Below are 1,344 nucleotides of genomic sequence, written 5' to 3' on the forward strand. Positions count from 1 at the left end.
TAAAACACGCAATCGGCCACAACTAGTTACATAGGAGTACCAAAGGGTCCCGTGGATAAGGGGCTATAAAGTCCAAGCTGGCCTCTGGATTCTTCAAGGTTGAGGAGAGAAATTTAGTCCCCTGTTCAAGGGGTTGAATTTATGATGGGAAATGATCTTGATGGGGACAAGGTACTTCCTATTTCTGAGGTGGTGGATAAACCCAGTTGCATGAAGGATGAAGATGAGATGTTGAGATCCCACCCTGATGTGTTTGCTGTTAGTGTCATTACCAGCTCCCAAGCTTGAAAGCTGGAGGAAGTGAACTTGACTGAATCTGTTCTTGGATCTGCTTAGATGGAGGACAAGCTACCAGCAGCTGGATCTTCAAAATCAGCACCCATCGAGGAGAACTTGACTCCAATATCTGAGGTTTTTCTCCCTCTGTCAATGTCTCGTGAGTGTTTGAGCCAAGCTCAGGGAAGTGATGAAACGCTCACTAAATGTTTTGAAGGTGTGAGTGATGCTACAAATGGTAACAAGATCCATAAGTTTTATGTTAAGGATGGGTTACTCGAGAAAATGGATCTCAAGGCCTGCCTTGCAACAGGAGGGTGTAAGAGTTTTTCATTTGTTATCATTTTTAAACTGCTTCATGATTTCTGTATTTCTATGCATACAAAGCAAAGAAGTTTCTGGAACTATCAGTCCACGTCCGAGCTGATAGTAATTCTCTGCATTTACATAAGCTGCTTTTACTTAGAATTGTTTGTCTTGTCTTAAACCAAGCGTGTTAAAAACAACAAAAAAGGTTGAATCATGTCATCTGGACTTCGTTTTTTTTGTTAAAAAGAAACGTTTCGCCCCTCATCCAAGAGGCTTCGTCAGTCTGAGGCCTAGCCATCTGGTATTACCCAGAAGCCACCCTGACTCTTGTGTTTAAGCCTGCCTCAGATACCCCTGAAGTGTGGCCTTTTCACTAATGGTTTCAAAAACACAAAGTTTGTTTTCTCAGTCATCCAGGTATATAACAACAAAAAAGGTTGAATCATGTCATCTGGACTTCGTTTTTTTTGTTAAAAAGAAACGTTTCGCCCCTCATCCAAGAGGCTTCGTCAGTCTGAGGCCTAGCCATCTGGTATTACCCAGAAGCCACCCTGACTCTTGTGTTTAAGCCTGCCTCAGATACCCCTGAAGCGTGTTAAAGTTCAAACATATCAACCAGTAGAGCTGGACAATAATTCAATATCGATATATCTCGCAATATACTTTTATTCAATAACGATGATATGAGTTTTAAGCACATTTTCGATATTTTGATAGGATTACAGCGTTTCACGGACGCATTTCTTTTTCTGTTCGGGT

Source organism: Nematolebias whitei, unplaced genomic scaffold (genome assembly GCF_014905685.2).
Source record: "Nematolebias whitei isolate Nwh7 unplaced genomic scaffold, NemWhi1 Nwh_scaf_35, whole genome shotgun sequence".
In the NCBI taxonomy this organism is placed as follows: domain Eukaryota; kingdom Metazoa; phylum Chordata; class Actinopteri; order Cyprinodontiformes; family Rivulidae; genus Nematolebias; species Nematolebias whitei.